The sequence below is a fragment of the Microcebus murinus genome, chromosome 7 (genome assembly GCF_040939455.1).
Source record: "Microcebus murinus isolate Inina chromosome 7, M.murinus_Inina_mat1.0, whole genome shotgun sequence".
Taxonomy (NCBI): Eukaryota; Metazoa; Chordata; class Mammalia; order Primates; family Cheirogaleidae; genus Microcebus; species Microcebus murinus.
In genome coordinates this window covers 47,898,887-47,913,596 of record NC_134110.1, presented here as the reverse complement: position 1 = coordinate 47,913,596, position 14,710 = coordinate 47,898,887, and the positions used below count along the sequence as shown (strand labels likewise).

Below are 14,710 nucleotides of genomic sequence, written 5' to 3'. Positions count from 1 at the left end.
TATATAATACATATTTAATATTATATTGTTATGTTTTAATATATAGTATAATATATAATATGTAATCATATATATGTATATATTTAATATATATGATATATGGAAGTTAAACTTACATCATGCTTCAACATAATAACCAATACCTAGAGCAAGTGATGGAGGAAAGGATAAACTAGTGAGAGATGCCACGTGTGATTTTCAAATTGTTTTCTCCTTTCTAAAATGCTCCAATTTTGCATGTCTCACAGTTTCCAATATTGTAATGTGACCTTCAGCTGAAACTTGCTAACAATTAACATTTACAAACCCCACTTAGCTGTTTCACAATATTCCTATCTCCTTCTACATCCTGTGTTGAAACAGGTTTGCTGGTTGCTTCGATAAATGTAAAATGTGTAAAAGGTTAGGTCCTGTCTACTTTTTGTTTAACTCATTTTACCAATTGAATTAAAAATAGACAAGTTTCTTGGGGGGGGGGGATCAGCTAATACAAGGATTTGATGTCATATGAGAATAATCAATTGACCTGCTCATTAAAAAAGATTTAAATTAGCTGTTTCACCATGTTGGTACTGCCTTATGTCATAAAGAACTACCTTTAGGTTGGCTACTACCTGAGGAATGAGACTAACATTTAGTGTATAAAACAAGGATGTACAATTATTGGATAGATTATCTACTTTATTTTTCTGAACAACAGAAAAGATTGATGATATTTGGGTTGAAAAATCATTCACACTCATACATAAAATATCTTCCTGGAGAAAGTTTCATTTTTAAAAAGATAAATCAGCCATTCATTTTGGAGTGGGGGAAGTATTTATTTATTTTTTTTTTAATTTCAGAGTATAACAGAGTACAAATGTTTTGGTTACATAAATTGCTTTTGTACAGTTTGAATCAAAGTTATAAGTGTACCCACCACCCAGATAGTGTGCATTGTACCTCTTAGGTGTGAATTTACTGATCCACTGATCCCACCTACTAGATTTCTGATGAGTTTTATTTTGCTATGTGCACATAGATATTGTTCAATTAGTTCAAATTTAATAGTGAGTACATGTGGTGTTTGTTTTTCCATTCTTGTGATATTTCACTTAGAAGAATGGTCTCCAGTTTCATCCAGATTAATACAAGAGGTGTTAGTTCAAAAATTGTTTATGGCTTAGTAACACTCCATAGTATACATATACCACATTTTATTAATCCACTCATGTATTGATGGGCACTTGGGTTATTTACACATTTTTACAATTGTGAATTATGCTGCTGTAAACATTCAGGTGCAGGAGTCTTTTTTATAAAATTTCCTTTTTCTTTTTGGGTAGTGGGATCATTGCTGAAACAAATGACAGGTCTACTTTTAGTTCTTTGAGGTATCTCCATACTACTTTCCATAGAGGTTGTACTAGTTTGCAGTCCCACCAATGGTGTGTAAGTATTTCTGTATCTCTGCATCCACATCAGCATGTGTTGTTTTGGGATTTTTTAATAAAAGCAATTCTCACTGGAGTTAGGTGATATCTCTCTGTGGTTTTGAGTTGTGTTTCCCTGATGATTAGAGATGTTGAGCATTTTTTCATATGTTTCTTGGCCATTAGTCTATCTTCTTTTGAAAAGTTTCTGTTCATGTATTTTTGCCCAGTTTTTAATGGGGTTATTTGAATTTATTCTTGCTGATTTGCTTGAATTCTTTGTATATTCTGATTATCAGCCTTTTATTGGATATATAGTAGCAAATATTTTCTCTCATTCTCCTAGCCAGTAGGTTGTCTATTGGCTCTAGTGATAGTTTCCTTGGATGTTTCGAAGCTCTTTAATTTATCAGGTCCTATTTATTTATTTTTGTTGTTTCTATGATTACTTTTTGTGTCTTCTTCATAAATTCTTTCCCTAAGCTGATGTCTGTCTGTAAGAGTTTTTCCAACATTTTCTTCTGGAATTCATATAGTTTCATGCCTTAGGTTTATCCTTCGTGAATTCATTTTTGTGAGTGGTGAGAGGTGTGGAACCTGTTTCATTTTTCTACATGTGGCTATCCAATCTACCCAGTACCATTTATTGAACAGGGATTCTTTTCCCCAGTGTGTGTTTTTGTTTGCTTTGTCAAAGATCAGATGGCAATATGAGGATGGTTTTATATCTGGGTGCTCTGGTCTGATCCATCGGTCTATGACTCTGTTCTTGTGCCAGTAATATGTTGTTTTTGTTATTATAGCCTTGTAGTATAGCTGGAAGTCTGGCAAAGTGATGCCTCCCAATTTTTTCTTTTTGATTAAGGTTGCTTTGGTTATTCACGCTCTTTTCTGGTTCTATATAAAGTGCAGAATTATTTTTTCTAGATCTAAGAAAAATGATGTTGGTATTTTAATGGGGATTGCATTGAATATATAAATCACTTTGGGTAGTATAGACATTTTAACAATGTTGATTCTGCCTATCGATGAGCATGATTTTGTTTATATTGTCTGTGATTTCCTTCCTCAGTGATTCATAGTTCTCCCTGTAGAGGTTTTTCATCTCCTTAGTTAAATATGTTTATAAATATTTTATTTTCTTGCTGTTGTGAAAGATATTGAGTCTTTGACTTGATTCTCAGCTTGACTGTTGTTGGCATATAGGAATGCTACTGATTTGTGTACATAGAACCTGAGACTTTGCTGAATTTATTTATCCGTGCCAGGAGTCTCTTGGTAGAATATTTGGGGTTTTCTAGATACAGGATCATATCATCAGCAAAGAGTAATGGTTTGATCTCTTCTTTCCCCATCTGGATACCCTGGATTTCTTTCTCTTGTCTGATGGCTCTGGCTAGGACTTCCAGCACTATGTTGAATAGAAGTAGTCACAGTAGACAACTTTGTCTGGTTCCAGTTCTAATTGGGAATGCTCTCAATTTTTCCCTTTCAGTATGATGTTGGCTGTGGGTTTGTCATATATATGGATTTTATAATTTTAAAGTATGTTCCTTCTATGTCTATTTTGTTAAGAGTTCTTATCCCAAAAGGGTGCTGATTTTTTTTTCCTGGAGAGGAGTCTTTAAACAGCCTTACTCCTAAAGAGCTGTACCACTTGCCCCTAAATAGAAATGACAGAAGGAATTTCCAGTAAGAATATAAAGACTGGGTTAAGGTTTTCAGGGAAATAGAAAAAGAACAAAAATGCTGCCTAAATAACAAATTTTGAATATGGTGAAGCTTTAGGCTCCTTTGTTAATTCTGCAAGTAATTCTGCAAGTAGCAAGTAATGAACAAATGACTTTAATATAGTTTTATTAAAATGACATTCTCAACTAATAGGCTGTCAGGCATGATGTCTGAGGCTTTTGCTGCAATGGGAGTGGCCTTAAAAAATCAGCCATATTCCTCTGGTAAGATTGGCCCTTCCATTCATTGTCCATCACATCTTTAAGTCTTCTGCTATAGAGTGCCCAGCCTTCTAGGTCACATGTAGTCAAGAGAAGTTAACTTGGCCTCACCTCAATTTAGCTTTGAATCCCAATTCCACTATTAGATGTTTGCCTTTGGAAAAATTCCTCATGTTCTCTGAGCCTGCTTTCCTTATTCATAAAATGAAGATAACTATTGGTTAGAAAATGCATCTTTTATAAGTCAATTTCATTAGTTCTACACAGTTAAGTCACAACTTTCACAGATCTAGGAAGCAGTGGAGAAAGTAGACTGTGGCCTAGACCTTGATGTCCATTTCTGACTAGGTGATGGACAGATTGCAGAAAAGCTTACTCAGGCAAGCAGGCTCCAGCAAGACAGGTCCATGCAAATTTATCTGACAGGATCTTTGTCGGCTGTGTCAAAGGGCTATGTAAGTACACAAATACATGAATTTTTCAGTACCCTGCCCCAGGAAGGTGAAAAATTAGCTTAGAGAATTTAAAAAGCAAAATTTGCTAAGAAAACATTTTATAGTGGTTAGAGTGCCAGATTTGGAATACTTAGGTGAGAACCCCTACTCTGCAATGAACTAGCTGTTTGAACTTGATGTTGGTCTCACCTGTTTGATTTTTTTTGCCTGCTTATGTATATGATAGAAATAACAACAGGGGCCCTAATATAGGTAAAAATATAGGTAAAATTATTTTTATTATTATTTTTACAGGTAAAAATAATAACTATCATTTAATCGATACTTATATGCTAGGCACCTTACACTAATTATCAGAGTAACTCCTGAAGACACCTATATGAGGAAGGTATTGCTAAAGTTACTGGTTCATAAATGAGGAAACTGGGGCTTAAAAACAGTAAGTTAAAGGCACACAGAAATTAAAAGGTAGAACTGAGATCTGAACCTCAGAAGTTTCATTCTAGAAATTACTTGCCCGTGAACATGCTACACTGCTTGTGGAGGCTAAAGCAACTCCATCTTGGATGTTAATCTGCCATGTTAACTTCTGATTAAGCCCAGTTCTGGGAATGCTTCTAAGATTTCTACTTAATCTTTGGTTCCTTTCATAAGAGAGGTATTTACCGTAAATCTTACTCTTAGACAAATTATAGGCTATGATGCTCGTGGCATTTTTGCCTTTCCCTGAGGGGTCAACTTCAATTGTCCTACACATTTCTTCCCTCTGGCATGTAAGCCATCTGACAGCTGCCTGAGACATGGCATGGCTTCTGTTCAGAAGTTTCTATTAAATGTTTCTTTCTGAAAAACTGGATTTGTCAGCTTCTCAGGTCTGTTGGCCTTGTGTGTAGGTTTGCATAGACTTGTTTACCATGGAATGCTGCTTTTAATCAGAAGACCTAAATTATAGTCCAGGTTCTATTACCCATTTGCTTTGCTGGACCTTGATTTGCTCTTAAGCTAAATGAGGCGAATGGACTTGATCGGGTTCTAACTGGTTTATTTCAAATACCCACCTTGATCATTTTTGTGAGAAGCTTCTATTAGCATAGTGCTCAGAAAGATTGTAAAAGCTGTCTTGGTTCAGTGGGAAACAGTGCTATGATTAACTAGTATGATGTCCACCAAGGGCATGACACAGGTGAGGCATGGAGATACTTGTAACATATTTTCCATCCCTGGGAGAAATAAGGATCCTTCTGGCTGTTGTATTTCATTATGCTGCTTCTGAATTTTCTCTTAGCATCTGCCGAGAGAGCAACCAAGAATGGTCTGGTCAGGCAAGGGCTATCTTATGGGACAGAGCTGCTTAATAGAATTTTCTACCATGATGAAAATGTCTGCTACAATATCTACTTGGCACATGTGGCTACTGAGTACTTGAAGTCTGTCTGAGTAGCCCTATTTTTAATTTTTTTAAAATTTTCACTAAAAAATCTATAAATTTAAATAGATTTATGTGGTTGGTGGCCACTATATTGTTCAGTTCTAGAACAAATGTGAGTCAGCTGTGGATGAATGCCATGAGCATCAAACCTGGGAAGGAATTCACCTATGAAGCCAAAGAATAGAGAAAGGTAAGGTTTGACCCAAACGGATGCTGAGAAGGGATTTGGATGTCAATGCTTGTAAGTGATGCCAAAGGTAGGCATGGACACCAGGTAGTTGAAGAGAGAGAGGAGGTGAGAGACTAGCAATCGGACTTCTTGGCTTTGTAAATCCTAGGCTAGGATCTCTTCAATAATACTGAAATGAATAAGGCCTGGGCTTTGGTCATGAATGCCAAAATTGCCATGCTTTGCTTAGAGCAAAAACTGCCCCAGCCTCCCAACCCATTCCCACCTATGCCTCAGAACCTTCTCAAACCCCCACTATTTCTGAAAGTCTTCCTGCCAATATCTGTTTACCCACTGGCTAGATGAAATAGTCCCAGCTGCTTAGCATTACTGCCAACTCAATTGTCAGCACACTCAGTAGGTACTGCCATAGTTTGGGCTTTTTGTTTGTCACCAAAATTCAAATTGAATTAGCTTCACTGAAATGAGGAATGAACAGGAAGGATACTGGAGCGTCTCATATAAGAACAGAGCATCCACCGGAATGGATTCAGCTAGGCTTCTGCAGGAAATGGGGTTCAGTCAGTACTTTCTCCCTCTCCTTCAGGCACTTTCATCCCACTCTGTCTTTCTGTACATTGGCTACCCTGCCTTCCGAGTTGCAGGGTGGGAAACATGCCTGCCAATGGCTTCCACCAGTAAGGAAAGACAGCCTGAGTCTCCCCCTGTTTCCAAGTTTGAAACTATCAGGAAAGGGACTCTGACCCATTCTGATCCTGGTGCCCAATCTTGATCTCTACTAGGGAGGAACAGAGCAAGATCGTGTTTTAATATGGGCATTTCTACTGGAAATCATTGTAGTAAAAACTGGGGGAAGAAAGGACAGTTCCCAAAGATAGGGAGTGCTGTCTCAGAAAAAAAAAGAAAGAAAAGAGAAGTTAGAAAAACAAAATGGTAAGTTTTCAGTGAAGAAACAATGAGAGAACATAATAGAGATAACACAGATTTGGTAGCAAAGGCAACCTTTTTTCTTTGTAAAGCAGTCTAAGCACGATATGAAACTTTGCCATCTGCAGAACCAGGATCATTTTTCCCCCATTATTGAGATCCAAAGGGAAAGCAACCCAGATGCTTTAATTACTTTGATTGTGAAGGTGAAGGAAAGCCTTGCTTTTAAATGAACATTCTATTTAACCATTGATTGTATCAGGAAATTGAAGAGACGGTTTGGCTTTATATTTGATTATCTCAAAATCTATTGAATAAAAAAGTATTTTTGCTTCATTAGCAGTAAAATATATAGGAACAATGACGGATTGTTCTAAGTATTATTTCCTTATTTCTGGTCTTAATCACTATATTTAATAAGGAAAGGCCAGGTTCAATAAAAGATGCATCTGGCTTCAAATGATTAATCGATTTTTATAGAACTCACATGCTGGCAATTCTTTAGGAAATTAGACAAGACACCATGAATCAAAACTTCCTGCACACAGCCTCCTCTCCACCCACCCCGCAGCTTTGCTTTTACTAATCAGCTTCAATTGACTATCTTGAGGCATTTTTACTAAGGTGCATCTTTTGTCTCTCACATCCTGAATTAATGCTGTAGGTAATTAGCTTCTTGGGCTAAGGTCTCTTTCATCTGCGTGTGGGTCAACTAAATGGTTTTTCTTTGCTGCTTGAAACATGAATCTCTTCCTTTCATTCCCTCTTTGACTCTTCTCCCTGGTTACTTTAATCGGGATATCAAATTGTATCATTCTGCAGGGAGCTGAACTTTTTGAAATTGGTCCAAGACGGACTTTTCTTGAGTTGGGGGGCAATTTTTCTTTGTAATGTCATTTCCAATTCCTCTGGGCAGGAGATGCATCAGTCTTGTGCATTAACAACAAGGAGCGAGGCTATGGCCGGCTGCAGATGCTGCACATCCAGATGAAAACATGGAATCTGTAGGAGAAAAACACAAGCACATGCCACGATTGGCAGAACTAGCTTCAATGACTAAGGGACATCTCTTGGGAAGGTGAATATGGGCCTGAAATTAAATAAAGTAAGACCCTGTGAGTTCTTGTTGCCAAGGAGTTTAGCTACTTGAAGATATGTGTGTGTCTTACTTATTGCTGTATCTCTAGAGACTGGAAATGGATAGCAAATACCTGGTGTGTTTGCTGCCACTACTGCTTAATCTTTCCTCCTTAGCTGACATTGCTAATCACTCCTGGCACTTTCCTGCTGAGCCCACATGTAGACTCAGACTGCTACAGGCAGTAACCACCAACTGATCAGAGCTGGCACACAAGATGGAACCAATTTGCAATCCCTGGTCTAGAACATTGTATGTTTAATAAATACTTGTTGACTGCTCAAGTAAATGAAGACATGTTTCTAGAGATTCTGGGACTTTGTGGTACTTCTTTCCCTTGCATTTCAAATGCACTTTTTTTTTTTTTTTTTTTTTTTTTTTTGCTCTGATGGCTTCCAAGGAGTCAGATCCAATATTGTTTTTTAATTTAGGTTCACCACATTATCTTTCAACTTTGCCTAAACAGGGATAAAGATAATTTCCATAAAGCTGTGTTTATCAGAGCATCCAGGCACATCCGGGCATGTCTGGAGGACTGATGAAGTGGGTCTGGGAATCTCATCCCAAAGCAGGAGAGTTGAGCACATGGGTTAGGATCTGAGACAAGAGGCCAGAACAGAAGGGAGGAAATTATGGGTATTGAAGTTGACATTCTGATAATTTGCCAGCTCAGGCACTTGCCTACCTCTGAGGGAAAAGGGGCTACAAGAGAAGGTCAAGTAAAAACTATAAAAAGCTAATTCAATAAAGGGGTCATGATATGGCACAAATATCATGAACTGAGGGCACAGGACAGCAATGGGAAATGCTGCCCCGTCAACATCTTCAGTACGGCTCCTTAGGCAGCGTGAGTGTGGAGGGCAAAGTTTAGCAGCAGCTTTTTGACATCTCCCGTTGTTATACTAGGCAGGCACCATCCACTTAGTTGCTGCCTTGGGATTGACTCTACCAGGAGACGTCACCCCAGGGAGCTGGAGTAGGACTGGAAGGCAAATAAATGGCAGACCCTACTCAGCACACACTCATAGGTGAAACACCAGTGGAGGATTCTCAGAACCATCTGGAAGAAATAGTGGGGTAGTGTGCAAGAATCCCTATCCAACATTTGGGGAGAGATGAGAAATGGCATTATGTTATCACAGTCCTGGTTTACCTTATGAGCTGAGGACTTTGCAGGTCGCAGGCATTTGGAGGACTTTGCTACCTCAAGGACTTAGAGTACAAAGGACTGCCAGTGGAACACACACACACACACACACACACACACATATTTCAAAAGAGGAACATTTTTTTCAGAGCAGCTTGATCATCACAATGCATTAATTTAATACCTAATGGCATGTAGCATTTGGCTTGTGACAAAAGGAACTCCACAGGATTCAGACACAGCCCTCCAGCAGTGTATACAAATTAAGAATACCTGTACACACTATAATGGCCAAATAAAAAGCTCAAAGCAATGCATGAATTGTTGGTGCAACATTTCTATCACATGTAGGTCATTTTGCTAAGAGGATCATAAGCTCCTTTAAAGTACATGAATACATTATTCAATTTTCTTGACAAAAATAAAAGCTCAGAAATTCAGAATGACAGGAGCCAGGTCTGTATGGCTATAGGAGAATCAAAGGAGTCTAGAAAATTTGATTAACTCAATTTGCCCCAGTTCCTTAGGGAGGCTTCAGAAACCAAATTATTATTTAATAATCTAGGTAGTACGTTTGGATTGAAAATATCTTTCTGACATTTCTGCACTTGTTTTTGAAACACAGTTTTAACTGAGGGTCAGAATCAATGGAATAAGCGATATAACAGCATTATTGAGCCTCTAAAATATAAATAAATGTCTATTCCCTCCAAACCTCTGCCCTGGCCAAAATAAGAAAACAATAAAAACATGCATTTGGATAAGACACTTTAATGTCTTTGAATCAGCCTAATCTTCCTTGATTTTCTGCAGAATGACATATTACTGTGATCCAGTGTGATATGAAGCAGTTACTAGCATTTGATTTCCATCAGAATGACCCAGAGAGTTTGTATTAACAGAGATTGCTGGGTCCCATCCTTAGAATTTCTGATTTCGTTGGTTTGAGTTGGGACTAAAAGGTTTCATTTCTAACAAATTTCCAAGTGATGTCTACATTGCTACTGCACAGGGAAACACAATTTGAAAGCCACTTATAAAATGACTTATCACCACTGTGAGAACTAAAAATAAAAGCTCCCCTGCTGAGTGAATGGACCCCCTCTTGACCAAGAGAACCCAAGAGAAACCTTAAAAACTGAGTTCCTGGCTATGATGGGACAGGAGGTCAAACATACCTCATTATTCTCCCTCCCTTTGGTAGTTCAGACATAACAGTTGATAAGCATTAATGTTAAAATAGAGACCATAAAACTAACAGAATAGATTCTTTGGGGCAACAAGATACCAAATTATAAACAAGACCTAAGGCCAAGCCAGGCAAGGGTTAGGTCATGCGTCCCTACACTTAAAGAATAAACTCTGTTCTAACTGCCAGAGGTTTTATCCTCTAGTAGCTAAACAAGCACCGGCCTCAAGATAAACAATATTTGAAACAATTGCGGTTCACCCGCAGCCAGATGCTAACTAACTGACCCCCACCCATCCCACAAGCCATAACTATAGCTTTGATTAGACAAGAGACTGATTTCAGTAACTTTCTCCTGATAAGAGACCACCAACCATGCACTGGTTCTGGCTGGCTTACAGAGGCTGCCCATGGAGGGCCTTCATGTCCCTGCTTCACATGTTGATGTATACTCCCTGATCGTAATATATTAAAATATTAAGTTTCCACCCCAAAGTGAACATGGGTCATATGTAACATATAAGTTTATTCAGTACACATGTGTTACGACCTCCTTCATGAATAGTCATAGTTCCTCCTGTAATCTGTTGAGTAGGTACACTTGGCCAACACCCAACCTGTTCTGGACAAATTCCTGTCCCACCCTTTTCTCCCTCCCTCAAAGTGTCTGCTTCCAGTTTCTGCCAGAGGCCCACTTCCTAGCCTGCAGGTGTGATCCTTTTCTTAAGAAATAAAGCTTTCCTTTCTAAATTTATAAATTGTGAATTTTAAGTTGACAGCTATCTGAATCCAGTATTTCGCTGAGCTTGTGGAAAGGCTTTCTAATTCTATACCTGTGTTTGTAATTATTAGTTGGATTTATTCTGTATAGAAGAACTTTCCTTTATCCATGAAAGCTATGTGATAACTTTTGAAATACAAAGCAAACCAGAAAAGTAAGATAACTGTTTAATTCTCCTCCTTTGATTATTAAATTTCAAAGAAATGATTAGAGCTTAGCCATCTCCAATGGTGTCTAATGAGATGTTTAACCCTCACAACAACCCATACAATGTAGGCATAACTGTTGTCTTGGGTTAGATTATTCAGAAGCATCCTAAGACAAGAATTTGTGTGCAAGTAGTTTATTGGGGTAGTGATTCCAGGAAACATGATAGGTAAGATAGGGAAGTAAGATAGGGAAGGAAAAAAAGACAATAAAAGATAGATTGTGAAGTCAGTTATAATATGTAACTGGAGCTTGATCTCATTAGGAAACAATGGAACTAGAGACCATTCTCCTAAGTGAAGTATCTCAGGAATGGTAAAACAAACACTACACATATTTACTATTAAATTGGAACTAGACCATCAACACTCTGTGCACAGATGGAAGTAAAACTCCAGGGAAATAATGCAGGTGGGTGGGTGGGATGGGTGAAATGATACCTAACGGGTACGATGTACAGTATCTGGGTGATGAGCACACTTATAACTTTGACTCAAGCAGTACAAAGTAATCCATGTAACTAAAACATTTGTACCCCATAATATTCTGAGATTTAAAAAATGAAACAATGAAATATAGGCAGAATAAACCTCAGAGTTGTCCCAAACTAGTGGTGAGGAAGAGGAAGTATTTATCAACTATCTTTGTACCTATCATTGGTTGAGAGCTCCTTCTAGGGGTCCTCTAGGTGAGCTGACATGCTTTTATGACTAGAAAAAAAACACAAGAAATGAAAAGCTCCCTGGCAAAGATTCACAGGAGTTTTATATTGATAGTAAACAGCCCTCAGCACATGCAGGGAAATGCCAAGGGGCTGTGTTAGGACAACATTTTTTGTTATAATTATTCTCTCCATTTTCCAGATGAGCAAACTGAGACACACAGAGGTTAAATGACTTACCTAGGAATATAGACCTAATAATAGATAAAGCAAGAGTTCAAATCTTTGAAGTATGGCTCCAGAGTATGTGCACTTAACCATCATACTGTGCCCCGTCATAGTATGGAAAGGAAGAAGGACCAAAAAAAAAAAAACACACACACACAAAAAAGGAAAGAAGAACAAAAGGAAGGACAGAAGGGAGAAAGGGAAGGATTATAGCTCCTCATGAACACATTTTATTTCTACTAGGTTTAAGCTTCTAGAGTATAGAATTCACATTTTATTCATCTTTATATCCCTCCTTATCCCTCCTTCAACCAATACTGCAACCCACCCTGAACTGAACACTGTCAAAAAATGCATTGTATCATACCTAACCTCTACCTAAGGGGATAACTAGAAGCCCCTTACCACTAGGATTTTTATTATTGAAAACCATATTTTTAATCCATTTTACAGTACAGACTAGCAGGCTTTGGAGTCAGAATGACTTGCATGAATTATTTGTTCTCAACACTTCACATTACAGGGCTCATAATGGGTGCTTAACAAATGGTTTCCTATTTGTAGCATGGCATGCCATTTCACAGTTTACAAAACTGTTCACACTTCCTTCTTCTGTTTGTTTCTCCATAGGTTACTTCATACGCATATACCTCTACTTTCAGTCTCAATTGCCCTAAATTGCATAGAAGAGGAAGACAAAGGTCATAGTCTATAAAAATAAAGGTATGTTTTATTGGATTATTTTTCAGCAGATATTTACTTCTCTCTCCCATTGTAGGGAGAGAAAGAGTATATTTTCCTGGTCTATGACTTAAGGCCATGTGATTTGCTTTGGCTAAAGGAATATAGGCCAAAGTGATGATGCGCGCATTCCAAGATGAGGCTTTAAAAAACATAGCAAGTTTTTTGTAACCCTACTGTGTTCCTGCATTTTGCCATAGGAAGAACATTCCCATGATTCTGCATCTTGATTCTGGGTCCTGGAAAGAAAGTTACAAGGAGCTGACATGATCCTGACCCTTAACTTGAAGCAGAATTGGGCTCAGCTGACTTGCATTCCTGTGAGCAAGAAATTGATGTACATACTAATAAGTAAGGAATAAATGTTGTTATAAAGCCACTGAGGTTTGAGAGTTGATTTTTATGCATTGTTATTGCAACAATCATTGATGAATACAGGCGTGCTGTATTTGAAGCTCTCATGTGTCTTTAACGGCCAGCTTCTCAGTGCTCATAGAGTTCCTCGGTTTCACCAGATCTTCCCCACCTGAATAACAAAGTTATATGGTTGGGAATAGAGGTTTTGCCTATTTCAGTCTATAGGTTTAGGACCCTCAGAAGATTCAAGACTGGTAGAAAGCCACAGCAGGGTCTAAGATGCAGGTGTTCATGCTTGCAGGTAAGTAGATGCATCATTAACATCAATAGCAATAAATTACATTTAAAGTGACTTTTCAATTGGTTATCATATCCTGAATGAAATAAAATTAACTTTCTAATAATTAGCCACAAATTTCTAATGTGTTTATCTTTACCATATGCTTCCCAACTCTGCTAAACCTCAAATCCATCAACCAATAAATTATTCCTTGGGTTTCACTTTAGGGACCAATTAAAAGTATCAACATGTTTTCTTTCATTACATTGGGAGTTTTACCTCCAGCTGTTGGTATCTGGGCTTCTAAAAGTATGAAGCATGATTACTCAGGGAGAAGGCACTTGAGACAATGGGAGGAAAATAGATTCTACTGAAAGCTAGTTTATGCAAGCTTAGTGGTTCCGCCCTCCACACTTCATTCAGAGGGCACATGCTTTCCTAAACACGTGGTAAATAATACAGCTGGCACCACAGCATGAGAGGTACGCTCCCAAGCCTGGAGGGAGAGCTCCTGGCAGATAATCCAAGGGCTAGCAATTTATCACTTACGCAGACAGCTCCTCTTGAGGGCCTCCTTTTACATTTTCTGTTTTGTGATACTTTCCACTGAAGACTTGGATAAATGATTTCCAGATGGTATCAATCATGGTGCTACCTACTAATAGAAATCAGGGAAAAGTAATTTAATTAATTAGCAAGTCAAAAGGAAAGGAAGGAAGACTGCGCATGAAACTAGAAAAAAAGGGACCTCTTGCAGCTATCTAATCATCTAGGGACAGGGTCACTCAGGATAAAGGAGGCTTGACCAAACTTCAAGCAACCAGAGACCTGAGTCCTTTAAATCACAGGCTTTGGAGTCTAACAGACACAGGTTAGACTCTCAGCTCAGTCTCAAGTTAACTATACATAGTGGGTAAGTTACTTGGACTCTCTGAGTCTCAGTTTCCTTATATGTTAGGAGAAAAAAAAGGTTAAAAAATGCAAACTATGTAATACCATTTTACAGACTTAGATAAGTAGCATGCAAAGCATTTAGCAAAGTGTCTGGCTACTAGTTGGCTCTCAAAAAAAAACGTTCACTCCCATTTGTGATCAGTTGAATGACTGGATCCAATTATTCACCCCTTTCTGAGTCCACACCATTGCCATTACCACATCTTAGGCAGAGTGCACTTTCCCAACTCTTGCTTTTGGCTTGACCACATGACTTGCTTTGACCAATAAATGTGGGTGGAAGTGAAAATGGGCTACGTTTTAGCCTAGGCCTGAAGAGGAATCACACGTTTCTCCTTGTCCTTTGCACCTCCACCATCACCATAAGAAAAATATACACTGGCTGGCCTGTTGGTCCAACAAGGCAGCCAAAAAACACATACAAAAGCAAGGATGCTCCAGCCCATCTGCAGAGACACAAATCCAAGTCCAGAACATTCAAACGCTGCCCAACATGAAAATATGTGAACAATAATAAATAATGGTTGCTTTTAGTCACTGAATTTTGAGGTGGACTAGTTTAGGCTGCAGTATCTCACAGATTATATTATCTCATATTTCTTCTCTCAGTCCTCATTGCATTTCTGCCTAGGACTTATTGAATAAAGATCTTTGCAATG

General features: G+C 38.2%; 1 long non-coding RNA gene across 1 annotated transcript in view; it reads left to right on the top strand.

Moving 5' to 3' along the window:
* Window positions 1–12,823, top strand: part of LOC105863702 (uncharacterized) — a 50,323-nt gene extending 37,500 nt beyond the window's left edge. Inside the window, exons 3-4 of the long non-coding RNA XR_001150589.2 lie at window positions 12,350–12,442; window positions 12,661–12,823. This is a non-coding gene — a long non-coding RNA (uncharacterized LOC105863702). The remainder of the gene's footprint in view (window positions 1–12,349; window positions 12,443–12,660) is intronic.
* The last annotated feature ends 1,887 nt before the right edge of the window (window positions 12,824–14,710 follow it).